Below are 25,852 nucleotides of genomic sequence, written 5' to 3' on the forward strand. Positions count from 1 at the left end.
CATACCTTGAAAGCGTCAGTGCTGGAGCTCTATCAATCTGCTTTTCACTCCACCCTGCCAAAAATAATATATTAAGTCAGAATGTAGAAACTGAAAACGGAGAGCAATTTTAACAGTTAATGGATGACTTTCCTATTAGTTCATGAAAACAAGTCCTTCTTACTTCTAAAGGATGTTTCAAGAGACTAAGTTTTCCCCTAAAATTGATTATACTTGTGGGGTTAGTTTCTGATAATATCAGAGCTTGATTACTGTATAAGAGTTGAACAAGCTGGTAAGGGGTAACACGCCAGAAGAGTGTGATGGATTTTTTCATCCTGTCCTAGAAAAAGTAATCAGTCAATACAAATCAATACAATTATTCTGATATTACTGCTGTCCCCCTACTCATGACAACATTGACAGTGCATTCTGCTTTTCTAAAATATTACTTCTCCTGTCATTTCTCCGTACCAGTTACCTTCATTTAGTCTTCAACTCCCAATGCTTCTACATTACAAACACCAAACCACCATTCTGCACTACACAGAGCACAGCTGTTACTGTAATCATTTCCTTCAAGACGGTGCCTGTTTAGACCTTCAAGTTCAACTGTTTTTCTCTTATTCTACATGTGGTTTAAAATTTCTCATTTGAGTTCTACAGACATTAGTAACTCTTTCGCTTCTGCCCACGTAGCCTAACCGCTTATTGTGTCCTTCTTCCATTGCTCACGTTTGCACAAACATCTGTTTGTAACAAAATATTCAGGCACCTCTCACACAGGAAATCCGCTACGTTTTTGCACTGTTCCCCAGACAAAAAAAAACCCAGCTGCACTCTTGAGGCTTGCACTTGACAAGTCATCATAATAAAAATTAATCAAAATCCACTGAAGTAGCTCTGACAAATCACGTGCCAAAACACAGATTATGTATGTTGCTTGCCTTTCGTCAGAGATTCACAGCCTTCTCTATTTGTCCTCTTTCCCTCAGGAAATCATAACTTATATGAAGTTTAAAAATCTATGCATCTGTACCTGTGAGATGCTAAGCACGTCAATAATGTGAGGTCTGCTGGTCAACAACTGGAAGCCTTAGAATTGGCATCCAGAATAAACCTTTTTCTCTTCCTCTTAGAAGAGAAAAAAAATCCCAACATTGAAAACCACATACGACATGGAGAAAGTGGTACAGAAGGGCTAAAATACACTGCAAAAGGGCTTCTCTTGTGTTGCTGCTCCTAAGGAGTTAGGAAGAGCTCTTTCCATTCCTGGCTGGTACAACAAAGGGATCTCTACCCTGTTGCAAGCTGTTTTCATTCAGTAAGCACACGCAGAAGACTGACCAGAAAGACCAGAACAGAGGAAGGAAACACTGCTCCTAGAACAACTGATTATCAGGATGACAACACTTGGTTATTTATTTAATCACAATAGAGACTGGTGCCAAAGCCAACATGAACACGGAAATTTCTAAATTGGAATTTTAAAGCAGAGAAATTACCTGTCCCAAAGAACAGTTAAACATAAACCCAAGACCTAGTTCAATGAAACAAAGAAAGCTTTCTGTCTCAGCTGCCTTAGTGAGATAGCCTTGTGAGCCCAAACAGCAGGCTTATTTCTGCACGTGTCCACATTTGCTTATTTATTTATTTTTTAAACATACTTTCTCCTCCCACTCATCAAATTAGGGAGATTGGGTTTACTGGGTCTGATTTCTGCTTCACTGCAAACAAAACTTAACCTGATTTCTTCCCAAAGTCCCTTTGGTCTTTCTTTAAATCACACAAACCAGGATTTCAGCAATAGCACTTTCTAAAGGTGAACAGTTCGGCTTACCAAGAATAACCTACTCGGATGCTAATTCCACTTGCCTTCTTTATATTCTGCCAGGTTTATGGGAACAAGTCTGTCTGTGCTTGACATTTGCTGGGATACACTGTATGGCATAATTACTATTGTAAAACATTTTATATACCTATAAATTCAGATTGTTACCCCGAAGTGCTTACAAAGACAGGGACAGCTGAGCAGAAAAGGAATTTTGTAGAGAAAAGATAGATTTAAGGAAGTGAAGATGGTAAGCGAAGGCAGACAAGTCATCCAAGCTGCCGGGGAAGCAGTTTCAGAAGTGCAGCATTCTGAAGGAGAGCAGGAACAAGACTAAAGAATAGTGCACACTGTAAGAAGAAACAGACAGCCTTTCTTTAAAATATAAAGGTAGGGATGAAATGCTAGGTAGTGTGGTTTCTACAGTACTGATGCAAAAAGTAATTTCCCTGAACTAAAATAAACACCATGGTAAAAAGCATATGGATAAGAAGTCAAAATCTGAGGATGTTAGTATTGCTTTTACACTGATCTTGAGCAATTGAACAAGAGGGAAGATTGGAAGATCCAAAACATCCCAACTCTGTAATGTGCTGTTGAGAAAGGAGAAGCAGGACTACCATCTCCATTCAGACCAAAACAAACTACTCATTTAAAAAAATTCCAAAATGAAAATTCTAAATAGACAGAACTCTGTTCTTGTAATTCATTTTTACGTATGAGAAACAAAATGAACATTGAATGCAAATTGGTTTTGTCAACTGCCTGATGAAACATGATCAGTTCAAAAGAGCACGGAACAACAACATATGCCTTTCTGCTAATATATCTCAATGTAACATGCAACAGAATATTTTTTTTTCTTCTCAATTAATCAGTTTGTTTGCCTTGAATTACCTTAAAGCAAATAGATACTTTCTAAGAGCAGGTTCTATTTATATTCCTTACAGATCAATCATGGGAAGGCAGTAGTATTTACAACAGTTTTACACCAACTTTCAACTATTTGATAAGGATATTCAAGTAAGATCTCTGCTTTTCCAGGTAGTGCCACTAAAACCTCTCATTAAACATCTTCCTTTGTTCGACTGGCAAATTTGATAATGAGTTTAATTTTTGCACGGGAAAGCTCATCCACTCACTTTTAATTACAAATTGTTTTGCACTCCATCATGGCGAGCTGAATGCTATAAGAACCCCCTGACATAGTGACTTCATAAGCCTTGGAGAGTGCTAGAAGTGTTCTTAGAAGCACAGAACTGTTAATAAGAGATGTGTTCCTCCATTGATTGTACTGCCAGCTGTAATTCTGCAGTAGTCCGTACTTGCAAATTATGGAAAATGTGCATCTGAACTACCCTTCCATGAAATGATTTTCTCTTTCTCAAAATTATAGTACTGGTAAAAAAAAAAAAAAAAAAAAAAGCTGAGAAGAAAGTGCCTGAAGCGAGCATCCTGAGCAGCAGCTTTTTCTTTAACCACAATTTAGGAGCTCCATTTAAAAAAAAAACAAAGAACTTCAGTATAATTCAACATCAAGTCGCAGACAATAGGCACCATTCCCAACTACAAAACAAATTCTCTTGAACTACCTATTTACAACACGAGCCTGGAAAATAAAATAATCTCAAACTGTTCATGACTTCAGTGAACTAAGAAATTCAATTCTGCATTACCTACATATAAGATGAGATCATGAAAAAAGCCCACTCAAACAAAAAGCAAACTAATGACAAGTAAGAGGCATCTGAGTTGCCAAAGACCTATTTGAATCTGACATCTGAACATCTGATACCAGGCTGCTGCTGCTCACTGCACACTGACTATAGTAATTTCACTCCTCCTCTGTTCACCAGAGGTTTAGACCCATACAGTGCACATGATGAGAGGTCCTTCTCATCATGCTCACTGTATGGGTCTAAACCACATTGGAAGCTTCTGGGTAGTATCAGAGTGCAAGAAAACACACTTATCTCTGACCAAAACCCTAACCAATATCAACGTACATCCCACCAGTTTTCCCCTCTTTTTCAGAGATTTGTCTATGATGGCCAAAGTCTACTGAGTTTGTTGGGGTTAGAAGAACTATAGCAGGAGCTGATAACTCCACAGCAATGAAGTCCTTTTTATCCAGAAGCAAGGACCTTTCAAAATGAAGTACATATAAATACTTATACATTTCTCTAAGCACTTCCTTCCCCAACAGAGCCATTTTTATTTCCCTGCTTTAGAAAGCAGGCAGTCTGCTTTCTGTTGGTCTAATTGAGCTGCAATACATTCAGCACTGGATTTCTCAGATAGATTAGCAACAGGCTGAGCATTCATTTGCATGCACAAGTAAACAAAACCCAACTCTGGCAGTCCGTGCTCTAAGCAGAGCTACAAAGGAGAGGTGCATGAAACTGACAGAGCAAGTATGCTCATGCAGGTGTCTTTTTTTAAGAGCTACAGAACTTCTCAGTGCTGCCCAGGTTCTGGAACACTGAATCATGCCAAGCTTGACTGAGATTCCTGTGGACTCTGCATGAGCGACTAGAACTTCAGCCTGGCAAAATGAGTTTGCCTTCCATTTAAACAGAGCCAAAAGGACAGGAAGAATATTCACCCCTTAATAACCAATATTAATATTTTTCCCACTAGTCCTTATAATCTCAAATTCCATGCTTGGAACTAACAAGACAGTCTTCATAGTACATACATTTAAAGTTGATCTTAACATTTTATTCATATAAGAAGCTTTTAATTTGGCTAATATCACTAAAAATCCCAAACACGGTTACTGTGGAAATTCATTTGTAGAATTTTCAGATATCCATCATAGTTCCCCTATGCATGAGAGAAAGAAAATACCTTGAACAACTGCCATTGGCTTTACAGAACATGCAAAGGTTGGGAAGAGTAGCAGTATTCCAAATTTTGTAACTACTCATAAGCAGCTAATTAGACCACCTAAGGTTGATGTTGTAGAAGCAAAGATTCAAACAAGTGGAAGAAAAAAATGTAAAATAAAAACTAAGTGTTTGGAACTTTTAACAAGCTCAAAGTTTTCCAAGAGAAAAGACAAAAGAAAGAATACTAATCATCTCATCTAACCTAAGTCATTTACTGTTATCCCAATCGGGCATTCATGCCAGTAAAAGAAACAAGTCACAATTACATTATGAGAACATCTTAAAAACGTACAAAGTTGTTTTTAAGCACAGCTTTTCACTTTCATATCTTATCACATTTGCCCCTGGAAGCAGCCCGTTCATTAATGGTTCTATCTCAATCAATCACTCAAACCACATCTGCTACTGCAGATGTTTTATCCAGTAGTCAGGAAAAAAATAATGCTCAGGTTCATTTTATTAAGTCTTATAAAAATTCTCCCCCATCACATTAATGGGAAGTCAGCAACACTTAATTTTTGGGGAAAGTTAACCAACATAATAGACAAAATAATTCCCTCGAGAGGTTTAGCACCAGTCTCAGTTCAGTACACAAGGCTTTTAATTACACAACTGCCTTCAGCATTGAGAGGAATCTGGTAGCTACAGCACTGAGTTAACACTGTCTTTGATATCTGCACACACATGATCTATTTACTCAGAAAAGTTATGCAACAACTCAAGTTCCTCTTCTTTACCACTTTACCAATGCTAAAGCATGCTAACAGAAAGACAGGGGGTGGATGCAGGCAACAGGCACTTCACAAGCTCAGGGAGGGCACAGCTACAGTTCAAAAAGCACCTAAACCCAAATTTCCTACTAAAATCTGCCCCACCTGACAATACACTCAAACATCAGCTCCCACTTAAAACTTGGTTATATGTCTCCAAAGGAAAGACTGCGCTACACGGTCAATCAACAGTGGAATCAACTGCCTGCCTCCATCCTAAGAGTGGTTTTCTAATAGAGCAACCACCCCAGGTCACATTGTATTCCAGAATCATCATGCAGATTTTACTGCTTTCATGCATGCTGATTCAATAAAGCTGGCAGTGTAAGTTTTCGTTCTACAAACAGCTTTCTACTTTCCCTTTAAGAAAACAAACTCAGACGAATCACATGCTCCCCATGCTGACACATGCCACAACACTACGACAACTGAGATGCCAAAAACACACTGTCCACTATCTCCCCTCTGCAAACTAAAGAATCTACCTCATATCGCTGTCGATAAACTAATGACTGGGGGAAAATTAGGGGGAAGGAAAGGGGAAGAGATATACAACCCAACTCCCACAGCTGGAAAAAAAAAAACTCAAAAAAAAAAAAAAAGAGGAGTTACACGAAGTCTCACAGCAGTCACAGATCAGTAAAGCGTTTTCAAGGACTGCAGATTTCATCACATCATTTTCTTTTCCTCCAATCCTTAAATTAAAGTCACAGGTTGAATTATTTATGAACAGAAGTTAATTGCATCGAAATGCAGGACTGCTCTGTATTTAACACTTTCTTCAGAACTCAGTACTTTCCACTAACTGGTTAAAGTCTACAAAGAAGTCAATATGGAATTTCAGATGCAATTTAATTATTTCTACAGTAGTATCATTTTTAACTTTCAAAATTGTGTTTAAAATGACCAATTCCCTTTATCTTACGATCTGCTGTGAAAGTTTTGCAGCTATTTCTATGACCATTTGTAACAACAGGCACTTATATAGCTTTCCAAAAGAACTCCAGAGGGAAGAACAGCTCACTCACAAAATATTTGCTGTGAATAAATACGTTTTGACTAATTAGTTTTAATTAAATTAGTCATTTGAGTACAAACAATCACAGCACAGCATCTGGGATTCTCAGAAATTTTCTTAGCTGTCAAAGGATCTAGATGATAAATGACTTACATACATAAGGCTGTATTCATACTCTTTGGGAGGTGTAAATTTGCTCAAGCAAATACTCATAAATATACCACACATCTATAAAGTGTTAATCTTAAGTCTGCAAGGCCATAAGACGGAAGTAGCTATTATAGTGCATGACTGCTCTTCAGCATACAGCATTTTCCACGTCTTTCATTTCCTTAAAGAAGCCCATTTACTTGTCACCTGCTGGGACAACGAGCAGAGAAAGAATGTCACAGATACCTCCGTTTACATATAGCAACAGCACACTGGCAAAGATGGATTTTCATTTTCTCATCAGGTTATTATGTTAGGTCTGCATCCAGACCTAAACATCCGGGACAAGTCTGCCACCTGTCCTGAACTTGATTAGTCGGAAGCATCTACATGACCAGAGCAGATACTTCAGATGTTTTGGAATGACCACAAGCAAACATCCCAATAATCACAAACACAACTTAGTGATGCCAAGAATGAAGCTCTAATCACAGCCCTCTGTGAAACAGCCTGAATCTTATTAACAGAGCACTTCATATTTTGCAAACACAACTGAGATCAACTAAGCATTTATAAAACTAGAGAATCAACTGCGTAAAGTCTGCAATGGAGTTGAGAAAATGAATGGCACTGGCTTTTTTGCTAAAAAACGGGTGCATATTTACATGGTTGGGCTGTGTGGTGGGAGAACCGAAGGCTCAAATACTTTAAGACTTTTTCTCAGCTATGTTCCAGTTCTGCTTATCATACCAGCACATCTAAGATTTTCCTGCCTTTGTACATTCCCTCACATACCACCTTCCTCCCTCCCACCCCCCGGATGCAGGACCAGTGCTGCTGATAAAAGACCTAGGGGAAAAAAAGCCATTTTCATTTAAAGAGGCAAATGCATCAATGTTCAAACATATTTCTCTTTTATCATCTTAATAAAAGTTAAACCAAGCCCCCCCACTTAAAGCATTAACTGGAATTTTATCTGTATAGTCATGCAGCCGCTACTAACACAGCTGTAACTGAAAATGAAACAGAACTCCATTGCCAACCTTCTTACATTGCCATTGGCATATACAATAAATTTGCCTCGTTAGCAGGGGCTACTGAGTTCTTTGTAGTAAACAAAGCTGCAGATACGACAGGCTCACATACTTTTCATTCATCCACGTATTTTTCTTTGCTTAGACTTCTAGCACGTGCCACAGAAGAGCTGAACGTTAAGCATTCCTGGAGTGTCACAATATGTAATACAATAAAACAGATTACAACCATACCTTTCTTTCACAGCAGTGGTGCCAAGCACAGGTACGCTGTAGCAATCAATTTGTTCTGCAGACAGTAAGGCTTTCATAGAATACTAATGAAAAATCTCTTTTCTTTCTCCTTCGACTTGACTCCCCAATGCCCAGGTCCCGACCAATACAAGGAGGAGGGCGGAATGTCTTCTGCCGAGATAACCACAACTACTAATCAAGTATACGTGTACAAGGGCACGGGATTAAACCTCCACCAGGCTTGACTAGGGCACCGAGAGCAGCTAAACACATGCACAGCAAGGTCAGAATTAAACACGCACACACGCACGCGCATCTATTTGTGTGAACTAATTTATCACACTTTACCACTGACGGCTTTTTACCTCAGGGGAGTAAAATTACATCCTGGTGAACTGACGAGATTCAGACACAACAGCATCCAACACCAAAACAGATTTCACAGAAAGGCGAACCGTGTGCTAAAGTGAACACTTCCCTCTATACTTAGCAGACTGTTTCAGAAACTCTGCTCCTGCTGCGTGTATCCGTACGTGCCTGTGTGCTGGTGCAAGTGTGTGTGTGCTGCACAGGCATGTGTGCAACAGAGACTGCTGGGTGGAGGCTAAAATAGAATGATACCATTAAAGTTCAAAAATGGGTAACAACTTCCTTCAAAGGGAGTTTTCTTTTCAACTGTATTTATCCTTACCTCTTAACATAACCAACCCAGCAGCCCAATTACTCCTCAAGAAAGCATTTTATTATTGTCTAACATGCAAATGTCAAACAAGCTGTTCATTTACCTTGAACTTTATTAGCATCGAAATGCAACGTGAAGATGCTCTCAAAATATTGTCAGTTGTATTCACAACATATTTTCTAAAACCCACTTAGCAGGTTTTTATTGGCTGGCATAACTTAAAATAGGCTAAGCATTATCTTCACTGTATCCCTCCTGAGCCAATGGAAGAGTTTTTCTTTAAACACCCAATTTATATTTCACTTTTCTCTTTGGTTCTTTTTATTTAGAGACTCCTCACATTCCAATAACCAGATACAAGTGAACACGCGTGTTATCACAAAGATCGTTACATGTGCCTACTAAGTAGGAATTAGAAGTGGAATGCTGCAATTTAAAAGCAGAGATTTTCTTCCTTCTCAGTATTTTCTTTATAGTTCCTGCAGATGAACATTTTATGAAAACCATCAAAATGAATCCTCTAAATTATTATTGACAGGGTTTTAGTAACTGCTTTTGTATGTGATCAGTACTTAGAAGAAAATACTGTACAAATACTCCTAAAAATAACCCTGAAAATAGCGTTTGGCACTTTACCTAGAATAAATTAGCAAAATAGTTTTGAAATATCAATGGCTTCACAGATATGCTATGAAAAAGCAGCATAATCAATACCGATGAGTTTGTCCTTGACATACTGACCGTGTCATCGGGCTATTGTCATGTGATATCATGTCATTTCCCCACCTGGCTCATGACCTTGTCCTTTAAATGACCCAAAGCTTCCCTCAAGTAGCAGGAGGCCCCTCCCTGCTGTCTCAGCAAGGTCGAACGGGTCAGCGTGTCCTCATCTATAATCCACCACCATTTGTCAGCAGGGAGGCTGGAGGAGGCAGGCTTGCTACAAGGGGAGAATGCCCAATTAGGCAGCTGTCACACAAAGCATAGGCTGCAAAATTATCCCCTGTCAAAAGAAAGAGCAGCTGCGGGTGCCAATTACAGCAACCTTTCAACCCTTTAGGTACTGGAAACTACACTGAAGTAAATGAAGTACAATTAGTGATAACAAATCGATGAATTAGGACAGTAAATTAGAAATTACTAGCAGGTGAGCTTAGGTCTCCCATAATATTAAGGGCACAGCACACCCTAGGCAAGGGCATACAGATTTCACACAGCACATCCGTCTTGCCCCATCCATTTTTCTCGTGTGCAGCCTGCTATCCTCTACCGTTTCCCTCCCACAAGCCTGAACTGAGATGGGCAGTGCAGGCAGAAAGAAGCAGTAGCCCAGAGAGGACAGAAGTTGCAGTGCCTGCTCTCCCTGCCCGTGCTGCCAAATGAAGCTTCCCCCTTCTCCCAAGGAGGCTCCGGGAGCCAGGACAATCCGTCTGCAGCCAGCATACTCCATTTCAGCCTGACATTTGACATTTGCTGCACCTCGTGCTCCAGCTGCACAAGATTTAACCAGGGGAAAAAAAAAAAAAAAAAAAAAAAAAAAACTAACAAAAGAACAAGAGGCAAAGCCCCAGTATACTTATGTCTTTTACACTTGAAACACCTAACTTGCAGATTGGCGTGCATAACTTTTGGCTAGAGAAAGATGACATGTTCTTCCACATTTCAGGTGTCTGACGCATCACGCGGGAGCATCTCTGAGCGCAAACACAGCCTGCATCCAGTCTGCTAGCAAAGCCCTTACCTACTCCGTGCCGTTGCTGCTGTGCGGCCCTGCTGAGCCGGGCAGGCTCCGCTCCCCCAGCGCGGCAAGTGCTGCTGGCCGCCCTTCCGACAGGGGGCGCCATGCGGAGTGGCCGACCACGGGCACGGGAAGCTCACAGCGCAGACCCCGACGTCACATCAGGGATAAATGCGGAGGGACCGGGCTACGGGGATCCGGAGTTAAAAGGCAAACACCCAAGCTATAGCTCAACCAATGCCTTTGCATTTAGGTGCTCTGAGTCAAACAAATGTAAGGAACAAAACTCAAATCCCAAGATCCCTCCTACAGCCAGGTTTTTCAAATGGCTACTGATACTTCAAAACCACGTGGAGATGCAATTTACACTGTTGATTCTCTCCTTTCAATCCCAAACCCTCCTTTAACATAGTCCATATTTCTTCCAGTAGTATTTCAGAAGCAATACCGAATGTATGCTCACTCCACAAGTCAGGCATGTATTCACCACCACAGTCACTAAAACACAAAGCATGCTAGAAATTAAATCTCTGATACCTAGGAAGCTGTTTCCTATGGCTACCTTTCAATCCTTGGCCAGTGCAGAATATTTCACCGTAACTGAGTCATAAATAAATATCTGGCTTTCCCAACTCAGATAAGGGAAAGCGTAACGCAATCTCAGCTATAAATAGATGCAAAAAACGTTCATTTATCAGCAGTTGCAGCATTGCTCATCAAGTTTGACATTTTCTTTTCAGTAGCATATGGAAGCTATGGAGTACTGAAAGAGTTAATGTGTTTAGAATTCCGTTTCCATCATACTTGGGTGACTATCTCTTTAAATAATTTAAATCCTCTCCATCAACTACAAAGCTGTTTTGAAGCCATTTAGCTTTGTTCTTTACATGTGTTCTAATTAAGAAATGACCTTGTCATCACACACACCAGAAATCCTGGATTATTTCCTGCAGCAAAAACCTACGAAGCCAGAAAAAAAAAGAAAAAAAAAAAAAAAGAAAAAGAAAAAAAATACACCCTTCTTCCTTTAGTGAGGAACTGAGGAAGTTGTTGGTTGGCTGAACGCTGAAGCAGTTTCACCGCATAATTTTTTTTTTGTTGTTGAATGTCACAGGGCGGGTTAGCGTGACCTTGAGCTGCATCAGCAGCACAGCAAGGGTCGAGATGCCTGCAGGCGCCCTTGTACTGGATTTGCAAGACAAAAACCTTCAAACTGGCTGAAGGACATCTTAAATCTCTTCAAAGGTTTTTCCGAACTAATCTGGGCTGCTCTTAGCCGGATCTGTGCCCGTGTGAGAGGCAAAATTAAAAACAAGGTCTTTGACTGGATGTTGTCTACTCTTAACCCTTCTCTCGCAGCAGGCAGTGCTGAAGGGACGCTGCTTTCACATGTGGCAGAGATTCAACGGTTCAACCAGCAGCATTCTTTCATAACAAAATTATGTAAGCAACCATTTACTAAGAATGGTGCTGTTATTAATACTGAGCAGGCTCTCTGTAGCGGCTGCCCTCCTCTCCCCATAGCTCAATGCTATTGCCAGCTGCCCGAACAGTTCCAAGAAGCCCCGCACAGCCCCAGGCCCTCAGGAAATGCTGGATTGCCAAAAGGCTGCTTTGGGTGTCTGCAGCAGCACCCACATAACTACAGAAGACTGGGCACACATGTGTTTTAAGGGAAGAATTTAGAAAGCGACCACACCTCATCTTACCTTGTGATTTCCTTCTCAGCCACCCAGAGCTGGCAAGGAAGGATATTAGTATGCGTCAGGCCTAGGAAGAGTTTGAGAACATGAGTGTAAGGGGAACAACAAAAAAAATTCAGCCAGCCTCTTTCCTCTTGACTGCTCATCACTTGACAAGCAACACAGAGGCTTTCTAAAAGCTTGAGCAGAAGCACAGAGATAACCACTAAGAAAGGGCCTAGGAACACAGAGTTAGTCCATGAAACCACAAGTTTGTCCAATGGATTTGGAGGTGCCGTTCAGATATGACTATCAGCATACATGTGTTAACTGTGTTTTGTCAAAAACGTATTTGCACACAGAACCCTCCAACTCCAACAAGAAACATCTCCTAGTTAGCAAACAATACAGATTCTTATTTTCAAAAGTAGATTAAAAAAAAAAAAAAACAAACAAACAGCATCACCTTATCCTCACCTCTGCTTTAGCAGGGATATTACACAAATTATCAAATTTCTGAGGAAAACAACAAATACAAATGAGTCAAAAATAATCTCAGGTTATTAAAAAGAAGGCAGCATCACAGTTTAGAACCGTCGTTTACTATTTCTAGGATAAACATCTGATAAATGCCAAAAGTCCTTCAGGAGAAATGGAAAACAGAGCCATTCATACCAGCAGAGGGTGTTATAATTCTTTTCTGGTTGAACATTAGTGGCTCAAGTTAGTCTGCTTTTGTAAAGTATTATGCTGTATTACACAGGAACTAAATATTTAAGTTTGCTGAGGAAGGACAGCTTTGGCAGTTATGTCACAATTGTTATAACACTATCTTCCACCTACTCCCGCAATCAATTCACACTGTCATTCCTGAGAACCACAGCTCTTCTCACAAGATATTCACCATGTTAAACAACTAGCCATTTTAAGCGTTAGTTTGCCAGCAATGCCAGCGATAGTACCTTTTATATCAGCAAAGGAGGAACTTGTACAACGCAGAAGCTTTCCATGGGCCTACCAAGGTTTCTAATGTGTTTATTATGCTTAGACAGAGAGCCACGGTGTTCCCACAGTGCTTTCACGTCAGAGTAACCTCTGCAATGACTCAGAATGTTCTCAAGGCTTGCCTTGTGGGAAGGGCCCAGACTGCCTCTGGTTCACAGCCACATGGGAATGGGAACCAAGCATGCCTTCTCATCCATTCTGGGGCCTCTGGCAAACGTTGATCAGATCCACACATGCGGTATATTGACTGTCCTACACAAATGTATTCTTTTCGTGTCCTTCGAATAACACAACACCACGCAGGCAGCCAGTTGTAGTTAAATTTTAAAAAGTGTTTGGTCACTTGGCCTATTACACTTTTTTTTTTTATTTTTATTTTTGTTATTTTCAGTATTGGGTCCTGAGCTGTATTTCCTAGAAAACTTTCCAATTTACCTCAGAGTTACTAGGAAAAAGGATTAGGTAAGACCAACTTAAGTAGTTTATGTTACATGTTAGTTTTGCAGAAAATACTAAGAAATACTTTTATGGCATGCACAACTGAACATGCAACATCGGTGGTTTCTTAAGTTTTCTCCAATGTGTAGCAAGGCAAAGCTATATTATGGCTTTTCCAAACATCAGGTGCGAAAACTCCCAAAACAAAAAACAAAGTTCACAATGTTGCAATGTTCCGGCTGAACAGGGCAACTGAAAGATGGAATAAAAGCTTCCAAGCCAGGTCATAGTTGCTGCCAAGTATTGGACAGATTGCGTTGCTCCGCCAAAAGCAGAAACCAAAACCTCAAAATACAAATTAGCATATTTCTTCTAAGGCCACAACAGTCCAGCAAAAACTTTATAATCAGACTGCTGTAAGAACTTCACACAAAAGTTAGCAAGTGCGGTTACTCAGCATCCAACCACAACTCAAGAGTTAGAGCAGCAATGCGTATATTCGCATGAGGAGAAAATAGCACTCATGACCCTGCAACAACTACAAAGGTGGACACTCACACATTTCTAACCTACTGATAAAAATGGTCTTTGTGGCTACAGTTTCTCATGGTCAGTAACTTCACAGCAGCATACTGTTCTCTGAAGTAATGTTATCCACTTGGCTCCTTACACAGATGTAGCCATGCAAACTCAGTAACTATACTATAGTTACAGTAACTGACTATATGTTAACATTCCTTAAGCATAAGGCAGTTAATCTACAGATACTGTAGCTCCAAGCACCAAAATAAATTAAAAAAAAAATGGTAAGGTTTTATACAGACAAATCTTTTATCACCCAGCACCTATTATTACATAAAACCATCCCTGCTAACACAAGGATGACATGGGAGCAAACGCTGATACTTCCTACTGGTACTAGTATTAACAAGGAACAGCTGTAGAACTGCCCCAAGACCACGCCACACAATGTTGTTGACCTGTGTTCCTTGCAGTACCACAAGCATCCCAAAGTCTGGCAATGCACACATGAGCCTTCCACAGACAGAAGCATTAAGCTATGATTCTCATCATACTTTGATACACTGTGGTGGAGAAAATCTGACATTTCTCCTGCTGTTTTTAAGTGCAAATTAGAAGTTAGGCTGCTTATATTTAAGTAACCTGAGTAAACAGAAAATTGGATAAATTGGTTTTATTGGTTTTTATAGTGCTTGGACTGTTAAGTAGTACTAATACAGAAAAAAAAAGTGCCATCATTAAAATGGAAGCATCAACAGATACAAACTGAGTACTGAAATAACAGATAGAACAGGAATATTAGAACCATTTTAAAATGTGTGTGAAAATGCACACAAGCACTATTATGAAGCATTAGTTACATCTAATTACATTCTACTCATTGTAATTAAAGTCATGGAAAACATATAAAGAAGTGAAGGCAGAGAAGTTTTATAATCAGTATTAGTCTCAAGTATACTTAATATAACTTTCTTATTCTAGTACACATACTAGTTATATTCTTAGCTTCCTACTGCATAATAGTATGACTACTGCTTAAACGTAGCAGGTAAGACAAGAAGTGCTAAATATTATAGACCGAAGGAATCAAGTGTTTCAATTCTTTCCAAATCCACAGGGGAAAAGAAAAGATCTTAATAGATTATTAATGTTCATACCAGTAGAAAGGAAATTACCTGGTTCTACCATTTAACATCTAGTCAGCCCCCTACATTAAGTTCTCTCTCTGCTCTCTCCCCTGCTAGTAAAGCCAGAGCTTTTATTTAGCTCACCCAACAACTTCCAACATTCACAGCAAGAAACTTCTTCAAATGTTTTGCTAAAAGCAGTACCTTCCAAATCTGGATCTGATGACTCCTTTCCACAAGGTGCACCTCAGCACAAGAAGGCTGTCAACTTGCATGGATAGCACTGTTCATTTCAGGGGCTTCATCTCCTACTTCAGATATCCATCAAAGAATACTACCAACACTTCATATTACACACATAAGTTCTGTTTATTCTAAAACATAACTTGTATGCTGATCAAGAATTACATGGGTATTCACAGTAGAATAGATACAGTATATACATTTTGCTAAATCAAGGACCTGGACTTAGTGCAGGTTTTTCACATTGCTGTGCCAGTTCATTTTATTCAGTACAAAACCACCAACAACCTTTGAGTTCTCCAGCTCAAGGTCATTTTTAGCATTCACGTGCACAGCTTTTTGGCTGTCTGCAGAGAAAGATTTTTATTTTTAATTTCTTTTTTTTTTTTTTTTGAAGTGCATTCAAGAACAAAGTGATGTCTGGAAACATCTTTAAATAGTAAAAAAAAAAAAAAAAAAAAAAAAAAAAAAAAACCCACAAAAAACAACTTTTTAAAGTTGCCTGTATCAGTTGTTTGTGAATAATATTACTTGGCTACCCTATTAAATACAGGTTCTAATTTAGCCTTCTGTCTCTGCAGCCACCACCCATATCTGAAAGGTCTAATATAAAATTAGGTTAAACTCCTACAACCTCAAACTCTAGGCCACACTTCTCACTCTTAGTTTTTGAAGGCAACCAGTAAAGAATCAGGTCCTCAAATTCCTCTCCCTGCTCTGACAGTCTTTTCTAAATTTCTAACCAAAAGCAAGGGAAGTAAGGTGGAAAGTAGCTTTCACCCAAGATAACCATTTGCCTATGTTACATTTCTTAACAGTTAAAAACAAAACCCCAGTCCCCGGACCTTCTCTTTCACCACCCCAGCTAATTTCCTGAAGTCTTCTCTGCCATTTTTCCTCTCTTACACTTCACTATGTAGGATAGAGGAGGTGGGAGAGGGAGCAGAATTGACATTTTGTTTTATTTGTTGTGTTTTTTTTTGTTTTTTAATTATTGTGAGGATTATTATTATTTTTAAATCAGCTCTTGATTGCTAAAGAAATATCACAAAGGATAAGAAAAGTTGTGTTCTGTTTTTTAGATAATGGTTTTTCTATTGTCACTGACACACTAAATTAAACACCTTTAAAAAGTCTTGTTTAAATACTCCTCTGTCTTTGGAAGTCTCAAATATTAAGAAGTAAAAATTACATAAAATACATCCAGTTATGAAAACCAAAAAAGGGCGTCTGTTCTTTTGTATATGATACACTTTATTGCCACACATGTCCATCTGTGTTAGACATGCATACTCCTATTGGTACTCCACACCATTTAAGAAAAGAGTAAGAAGCTGACAACCAGATAAACCCAACAAGAGAATGAATCATACTTGCACAGCCACAGCAATGATCACACTGCAATACTGTTGCCAGGTGTTCAACAAAATAGCTGAAGCCAATGTGAGCCAGCAGTGGCTCCTGGTTACCAAGTTCATCGGAGTATTCAGTTGCCAACTGCATTTCCTTCTCCCAATACATTTTATTTTCATCTCCAATGATACGAATGTCTAAGTCATACAGTGACTCAAGCTTCTGCTCTCCAGCTAGCAAAAATGTAGAAAATCCACCTAAGATGAATTCATTTACTATTCTGTTTTTTAACTTTACAAAATTCTTAATTTCTGCTTTAGCTGCTTTACCTTACACTCAGCCAGGGAATCTCACTTTACTGCATACCTACTGGACTTCCCCACTCCCCACTCTCTGAGAAAGGCTAGACTGATCTTTTTAGAAAGAAGGTCCTTTGCTTGGGTTACAGCATATATAATCCTTAAAACAAAACACACTGCCTCAACAAATGAATGACAGCTCCATACTCTTCACAAAATTTTAGACTACAGCAGGTTTGCAGAGCTACTAGCTCAGGAAAAAAAAAAACAGACCACACTAAAATCTTCCACTTTTTCAGAAGACACAGTTAAGTAGTGCACACTGCAAAATTAACTCCAGGTTCTCAAAACAAGGAACAGCCTATTCAAGTTTCCCCAATTCTTACTATCTAAGAGTGCTACAACCCCCAGGGGTAATTCATTTAAAGAATCAAAAATATGAAGCTTTCTGAAGTTTCTTCTTTCCTTTTCAAATGCACCAAAGACTTCAAAACACGTATAATACCTTTGTAACTTTTCAATTATTTTCAGTTATGGGTGACTAACAATACGTCTGCATGCCAAATAGACATGAAACACACTCTTCAAGAGGCATAAAGCTACACAGAACCATAGATTTATTTACTAAATGAAAGTGCTGTGAAAAGAATGATTCTCCTAAAAAAACCCACTTTGAATTATTACAAATCTACATGAAGACCACAGAAATGGAAAAGCATTGTTACATTATTACTTGTGCAGCAGAAAGATGAAAGCTATTATTTATTGAGAAATCATGGATGAGCAAAAGATGCCATCTTGGGAAAACATAAGTTGAAAACTAACATTTAAAAGAACAAAGGAGATGGAATGTTTTGTTTACTACGCTTATATCCTTTATAAAAATAGTGTTATAAGTATCAAATGTCCTCCTACAGGTTATTTCAACTTTCAGTAGTTAATGGAAAACCACACTAGGGAGAACTGACAAAAAAATCGTAGATCCCTACTCTTTACAACACATTGGGCAACAGTAACAAGCATAAAGCAAAGCACTGAAATATTAACCATTACAAAAAAAGGTAGAAGAGCCAATTTATTAGCTCACAAGAGCAAAACTGAACATCACAGTAGCCCACAAAAGGCTAACATCACACAAAAAAATTATTTACATAGTGTGTACCTGCACAGGTGGCTCTATATTGTGGTTACACTCCCTGGATTCTCCCCGAGGACCTCCTACGCTCATGAAGCAGCACTCTCCTCTGATCTGCCACATTCATCATCGGAATACAGAGTGCAGACAAAACATCTGAGAGAAGAACCTCATGGAAAATTTCCTTCCCTTGATTCCCTTCTTGTGAGGCTTCTCACAGCAGGAGCAATTTGGCACTGCAATATTCATGCTCACTGCCACATGACATCAAGGTTCATTTCTTTGTGGAAGAGTCTCCAAAGGATAATGAAGTAAAAGCCTGAACACTTGCAAGAAGCATGTAATAACGTAAGGAAGCAGTAAAGCTTACTCCTGCCCTAAGCAGAAGGAGTAAACAGATAATGATGGAAAAAGAAAGCAAGATCTTCCAAAAGCCTTATGGAACCTTGTCTTTAATTGTACCAAGAATCTGTATGCTTCAAAGCAAGCTCAGAAACTCAAGTAAAACCTCAACTTACTTTGTAAACCAAACTGGAAAGCCTGAACTGTAGCTTGCAGACAGTATCCAATCTACTGGAAAAATTGACCTGGCCTGCAGACCTTCCCATGTGGCTACCTACGTATGAGTTAAAAAAGCAGGCAAGGGTTAGAAGAATTGCTCTCACATCATATTTCCCATCCTCGTGCTTCATGAAAACCCTGCAGGCTCAACTCTATCCAAAAAAAAGGGCCTCAGTTACCATGCCATAACTCACGTAGCTGTCACATGGAGCAAAGTTCACATACATTAACAAGCATATCTATTAACACAGCCAGTCCTACGTCAGTGTGACTGTATTTCCTAACAATGTTCATTACAACATACATATTCCCCATCCTTAGGCAGTGATCCATGCATCTACAGACATCACTGCCTGTGGTCCAGACACTCCGCAACAGGTTTTGTTCCCTTGAGCACCATGCACTCATTCTCCAGATCAACAAGTTTCACTCCAATCCTGGCACTAAATGCCTCATGTGTCAGGAGCAAGGATGGCAGTGGGATTCCTTTCAGAACAGGTACAGTCTATGAAGAGCACTCTCCACGTTGACTGAGTAACATTCACCAAGTGACTGCTAGCTGCTACCACATCAGGGTGTGCACACTAATGCTCTCTGCTGCCATGTTGTCCATGTATGTTTTTATGATAACTCATCTCCTTAACGTGCAAGACATTTATCTTTGATTCTTTCAAAATGGAAAAAAATAAATAAATAAATCAACAACCTGATGCTGTAGAACTGGTTTTGCCACAGTTCTGACTACTTCAACCAGGTCACTGTAAGCTCTTCAGTAGATTTTTCTTTGTTGCAAGCACAAGCAGAAGCATTCCATTGTTTTTGCCCCATTGAAAAAGCAGCAAGCAATCTTTTCTGAAACAGGACCAGGATTGCTAATGACATTCATGCAAACTTCTAGTTATGGTTTTACCATGTTTTAAATCAAAAGACTTCAAAATTTAAAATACAGAAAAATGATTTAGTGTATGAAATTCTCTTCTCTACCAAGCCTTACAACAAAAATACAGATCAATAAGTACAGAAAACAGTATCATCTAAACCTGAGCAGAAGAAATCTATCCGCTTTAACTAATGTTGGGCCAGTGGATTGATTACTTACTAGGGGAAAGGTAAGGGACAAGTAAAACTTGCAAAGCTGAGTCCATAAATTCAAGAGAAAATTAATGACCAAGAAGGAAAATCGTCTACAAACAATCATCACAGGAAATACTAAGATCTTCCCATTCATTAGGGAGCAGTGAACTCAAGGAGAAAAGACATCATTTCAAGATGAATGAAGGGTGCTTCTGGGACAAAGCAATTTGGTGTTCACTGACTTAAAACCTTTGCCCAATGTTTCCTTTAGAATGAACTGTACCAGATGTCCTGCAAGAATATAATTTGCTCTGAAAGCCTGAGTATCAGTGATGCGGGGGAAAACAAACAAAAACAAACTGAACAAACAAAAAACCCACAACAAATGCATCCTTAAACTTGACTAATTACTCATAAAAAAGTTACAGACCCACATGCAAACAGGATTTACTAGTCTTTCATAATGGTTAAGATTACCTACAAAATCCTTTAATCCACCCATCAAGAAAACTTTCCTCTGCTGCTTGCTTTAAGATTTATTTCCTGCTTCACTTTAGATGTGAGCAACTTATAAAGTCATACTTTCTAACAGCCCCCAGCATGACATATATCACATAACATCACTCTCCAGCACAGAATTACTGATTATGTTAACAGGCAAGCATTATAGAGGCCACGCTACCAACACGCAACCAAGAAACACTGTAAGAAGCCAAAATCTCTGATTAGTTTTCACCTTTCCTTATGCACTTAACGTCCCCCATCAGACAGGTGGTAAAAGATTCAGTGGTAGAGCCTGTATGGGCTCACTAAAAGCACAGCACCAACCTAAAAGTATTTGAAATCTGGTTGCTGGGTGTATTGGCATACAGTAGCAATACACAGTAGAAGTGGGTGACTTCTTTCTCCTTCATCAATTGCAAAAAGCCTGCACAAGCATATCTTGTCCTCTGCTTCTGTTCTCTTCCCCCAGTTTACTGAAAGAAAGCATGTGGGACCAAACATTTCCATACTTAAAGTAAAATAAGGTTTTTAACAGGTAAAGCTTATAACCTATCAAGGTTGAGCTCGCTAGTGTCCCCCAAAATTATTTTTTCCCCTTTAATCAGATGGTACATACAGTAACACCCCTGAGTACTTGCAGCAAGTTATCCTCCCCAGGAAATGCGATCAACAAGTCACATTACTGTTGCAGTTTACAACAAACAAAGCCACACCACTGTGCAAAGGAATTATTTAAATCCTTAAAGTTTATGCATCATCCCACAGTGGTTATCTCCAGTTCAAGGCTGTATGTCAAGCAGGCTCAGAAGGATCATACTCCAATATTAAGTGTTTTGGTGCATTAAGCAAAGCTCCACTGTAATTCATATCTTAACATTTGCAGCACATTGTTTACTACTTTGTTTACATCCACAGAAGTTTAATTAAATGTGGTCTTCACACTGAATAGACAGTCTTCTACTTATACTCAAAATATGACTCACTTCAGAAAAAAAAAAGTTTTTGCCAGAACGTAGCTTGATGTATTTACAGAGAGCCTCATGCACCAGAAATATGCTGCCTCCCATAGCAAAATTTTTGTGGAAGGCAAACACAGGTGCAACCCCTCTGATTTTGCCATGCCGAACTTGGCTTTTCAAACGTTACAGATACATTAGGGTTTGTTTAGTCAAAAAAACAAACAAACAAACACCACCACCACCAAGTCCTCAGGGATACAGATTTTTGTGGTACAAGGCAGAGAAAATTCCAAGTTCTCATTTGTGATCTGAAGGAGAAAACAAGTGGCAATAGGTAAAAATCATGATACATGACCTCAGAAGCTCCTAAGAGGAGGTCAAAAGATTCAGGTTTGTTTCTCATCAGAAAAGAGGACACTGAGAAGACTCACAGGTTGTCTGAGTTATATAAAGCAAGTAATTGAAAATACAAGAGATTGTCTTGCCAAAGTATTTAATGCTACAGGTAATGGAATAAGCCACTACAAGTGGTGACGGAAGCAAATGTTTAATTGAGCTCAGGAAAGACCAAAATTAGTTCCCAAATTAACAACAAAGCAGCAGCTTCAAAAACAGGGAACTTTAACATGACATGCCATCTTTTCAGTGCATCTTTGAGGTCTTTAATACTGTACACCATTTGCTTTTTAATAAAGTAGGTTGTGCATACATTTTATTAAAACAACTCAATGATTAATCCAAAAAAAAAATAAAATCCAACACCACATCAAGAATTAAACCAAGTGCGCAGTGCTCAGCCAGCCTTCTCCCAAATCACTTTTTATACATGCACACAGGCTGCACAGAGATCCAGACATGACTTCCATGGCAAAGCCTCCAAGAAAGGACACTCCCCAGTCTTACAGCGCCCTGTACAGCTGAAACCCACAAGCCCAGCCAGGTCTGTGACAGACGGACAGATAGCTGTTCCACCTCCTTTCTCCTCCCCACAGTTACACAAGTGGAATTGTTACACAGTTCAAAACTGCGACACTATTTCAGATTTCATTTGGGCCTATAAAACAACATGAATTGAGGACTGTAAGTCCTCAAGAGCTATGCTGAGCTTGGGCAGTGTCAGAAGTTTGTTCTAAACTCTGAGAACTGCCACAGTCAATTTAAATTTAAACTCAAGACCTGGCTGAATGCGCCCTGAAAGTAACGTTCGTGATTACTGTTAGGTCAAGTCATTCAAACACAGGCAAAACAAAAAGTAACAGATTTAAAAGATAAGGCAAAGATTCAGAAAAAAAATTATACCAAAAGAACAGGAAGAAACGACATCATTCCAAATAAGTGAAAACGGAAGCAGGAGCAAAATGAAGAACAGGTAGATTAAGAAATTATAAAAAAAAAAAAAATCAGGTTTAATCCAAATATTTTGTATCAACCACGCTGCAAGATGACTGTTGCATTATTTCCCACATTTCAGTCAGCATGTACACCCTCAGCCAAACAGCAAGATCACAATCCACATCACACTGATTCTGCTACCCAGCTCTAGATAACACCCCCACCTTTCCCAGCACCGAAAGACTTGATCAGATTTCTGTCCCACAACACAGCTCACCACCCTGTGCACTTTCTGGAGTAACAGAGCCACTTCCTCTGACCTCTCCAAGCTCTTCAGCAGAAGCATCTTCAACCAGCCTCAAGTCAGGATTGCTTACAGCCCCAAAACAAGAGAGACTCCTTGGTAGCTGAAGGTCAGAAAGCAAACACGAACATGGGACAGAAGACATGAGGGCGGGAGGAGTGGGAGGAAGGAGTTGCAGGGAGGGAGGCAGAAAACAGACAAAAAAAAAAAAAAAAGCATGCTCCAAAATACAGAGCACTGATTAGAAAATGAGAACCACCAACTGAAAATGTAACTTTAGGCTTCAAAATACATCAGGTGAAGAGTCAGCCTTATTAGTGAATTGGCTGGCTTTACTGGGTATGAATCTGCCTGCTAGTATTACTTGAGCTTTCTCTATCCCCACCCTTCCCCCAGCCAGTTTCATTGTGAAAGAATTTAATTATTATTTTCATTACCAGATGCATACATTATAAGATGGACGTATACAAAGACAATAAGCACTCCAAGAAAATAGGTGTAATAATTAGAATGATCTAAGTCTCTTCATTTTTACTGCAAACAACAAGGCTACCTTTTAAAACATACTGGAGTAAAATCATTCATAGAAGTCCTAATGCTAACATTAATGCTCTTTTTCTCAAAGGATTACCCCACTGCACTGAATTTTAATAAAACTTGAATGAAAACAATTGTTTTGATTTTGCTTCCCTGCCAAAAATTGCCTGAAAAATTTAGCTTGAATATATTTCACAAACACAGAGGATTGAAGATCTGTTGTTTATTTCAGGTTTTTTTTTTTGTTTTGGTTTGGTTTGGTTTTTTTTTCCAAAACAGTCCCAGAGGCATCCATTATATTGTGTACCCAGAGAAATAATACTGTAGCAGCCATATAATACGCTGGCATTTCAGATGAAGTGTGGTAAAATTCAAGATAAAAAATAAATACAGTTTGCAAGTAAAATAAAGATTAGGTACTCAGCAGCACAATAACAAACAAGAATCTCAAAAGCCCTGAAGTTACAGAAGCAGATTTGCATAGACATGATAGTAACAAGTGACAGAAGTGTAACATCTGCATATTGCTTATAAACCAAAACTTGAGTCAAATTACCCATTTCCATCAACAGCATAACAGGAGTTATTGTGCTTTATGGAGCCCTATTTAAACATACAGTGCAACACTACATTCACCTAGGAAACAACTTAAATAAGTCATTTAATTTCATGGCCCACCAAACATGCTTGGCAACTTACGGGTAAATTCTAAGCTCGTCACTAGTAGATACGCTCTACTCTCAAGTAATAATGCTCCTGTAGAGCTTACAGTCTGACCACCCAACACACCTATGCACATGGACCTATAAATCAGTTGCTGCTAGATGACAATCCTTCAACAGGTTGCAACTTCCAGCTCTTGGAAGCTGTTTCCTGCTCCAGAGCTGTGCAAACCATACGTGTTCATTTCAAGCCAGTTATTCTACAAAACCCAATCCCGTAGCAAAATCCACTGCTGGTGTCCATACACATCAACTCAAGAGGAGCATGCTTGCTTCTACTGCCCCGCTACCCTTCCTGTGAAAACTGAAGGAACAGCACAGCGCTCTTGAAGTGTTTCAGCATGAATTTCAGACCTACCTGGATAGATCTCTGGAGGCTTCAGAACACCAGCTTCCATTCAGAAAAGGCGTTGAGTCTTTACTCAACTAGAATGGAGGGCATTTGACACTTAACCACAAGCTGTAATAACAGAGCATCCTCGTCCTTCCATTCTCAGATGTGGACGCCAAGCCAGAATTCACTCAACCAAATAAAGATGTTTACAGTGTAGGTGTCAGTATCTGAACAGGTTCAGACTCTTCTACCTAACTCATCCTACAGGATGTAGCTAAAGGAGGTCAAATGAATCACACCCCACAAGTTCCCACTTCTGCCTGCTGCCTGTTAAGTTCTACACAGTTCCCATTCCTTTCCACTAAATGTTTGTAGGGTCTTCTCCACAACTCTCCTCTCCAAATACAGATATCTGTAAGACAGTAGAGATAAGTCCCATGGTAGGTCCAAATCCCACCATAATTACCTCCATTTCCATTTAGGAATCAGGAACAAATTATGTAAGTTCTCACAGCTCTCCACTCAATACAGTGAGTACGTTTTAGCAAGTAACACCAGTCCTCTGTAAATGCTTTTACTTGCACGACATTAATTAGTATGTTTATTTATAATTTCTTCTGGTCCATCTCCTTTTAGTTTTCTTAATTAAGTCCTCTCTTCAGTCATTTTCTTTTTGTTCTACTTTTTTTTTTTTTAAAGAATCATTTAAAAATCCATAGAAAACATCAAATATTCAGTGGATTTTGGATCAAGCCACCTGAACAATTTGACCATTTGCATTACAAGTTAGCTTTTCTTATACACCCCTCATGTTTATTTGGATCATCGAGAACTACAACTATGAATATTTTCTCTAATTCTACTTCTCAATCTCCTACTCTTTTCTAGAAAAGAAAAAAGTTTATTTCTGAATTTCTAATTTCTTTTATTCACATCATGGAGCAAACTTTCTAGAAACCAGATTGGAAAATACAGTAAGGCACACATGAGATGAGATGATCTGAGACAGTCAGCACAGCTTCACCAACAGCAGACTCCATCTGACCAGCACGGTGCCTTCTATGACAGAGAGACAGCATCAGTGGACAAAGAAAGGGCAATTGATATCATCTACTCGGACTTGAGCGAGGCATTTGACATGCCTGCACCACATCCTTATTTCTACATTGGAAAGATATGGATTAAAAGGTTAGACTGTTTGGTGGATGAAGAATTGATTGGATGATTACAGCCAGAGGGTTGTGGTCACTGGCTCTATGACCAGGCAGAAGTCACTCACAAGCAGTCAGTCCTGGGACTGGTACACTTTCTATGTCATTGATAAAGATGTTAAAGCAGGACTGAGTGCACACTCAGCAAGTCTGCAGATAACGCTAATCTAAATGGTACAGCAG

The 25,852-nt window shown here is 39.2% G+C and overlaps 1 protein-coding gene across 17 annotated transcripts in view; it reads right to left on the reverse strand.

The window, feature by feature from the left end:
* The window catches only part of NRIP1 (nuclear receptor interacting protein 1), a 69,547-nt gene that overhangs the window by 22,867 nt on the left and 20,828 nt on the right, over positions 1–25,852 (reverse strand). For 9 of the 17 annotated variants that reach the window (XR_007375307.1, XR_007375306.1, XM_048936591.1 and 6 more), the window contains one exon: positions 6–54. The exons of 3 other annotated variants lie outside the window; for them this stretch is intronic. The gene's annotated coding sequence lies outside the window, so the exon portion shown is untranslated. Of the gene's footprint in view, positions 1–5; positions 55–7,907; positions 9,309–9,330; positions 9,353–9,375; positions 9,530–12,036; positions 12,098–25,852 lie in introns of those variants that run through there. 5 more of the 17 variants (XR_007375310.1, XM_048936657.1, XM_048936668.1 and 2 more) reach the window with 5 other exon arrangements.

The sequence above is a fragment of the Lagopus muta genome, chromosome 1 (genome assembly GCF_023343835.1).
Source record: "Lagopus muta isolate bLagMut1 chromosome 1, bLagMut1 primary, whole genome shotgun sequence".
In the NCBI taxonomy this organism is placed as follows: Eukaryota; Metazoa; Chordata; class Aves; order Galliformes; family Phasianidae; genus Lagopus; species Lagopus muta.